Source organism: Ursus maritimus, unplaced genomic scaffold, assembly GCF_017311325.1.
Source record: "Ursus maritimus isolate PB19 unplaced genomic scaffold, ASM1731132v1 scaffold_5, whole genome shotgun sequence".
Taxonomy (NCBI): Eukaryota; Metazoa; Chordata; class Mammalia; order Carnivora; family Ursidae; genus Ursus; species Ursus maritimus.
Window position 1 is genome coordinate 82,765,109 of NW_024426663.1, and position 304 is coordinate 82,765,412.

A 304-nucleotide genomic window follows, 5' to 3' on the forward strand; every position below is an offset into this window, starting at 1 on the left:
CACTGGATATTATATAAGACTGATGAGTCACTGACGACTATCTCTGAAACCAGTAATACATTACATATTAATTAATTGAATTTAAAAAAAATGAAAAAAAGTGACATTTTTCACTGAATGTAATGTATAAGGCATGACCTTAAGGTTCTAACAGTGTTTATTGTCTGCCTACAAGGATTTATAGGATCTTAGATTATTCTTTTTTTTTTATATTATGTTAGTCACCATACAGTACATCCCTTGTTTTTGATGTAAAGTTCGACGATTCATTAGTTGTGTATAACACCCAGTGCACCATGCAATA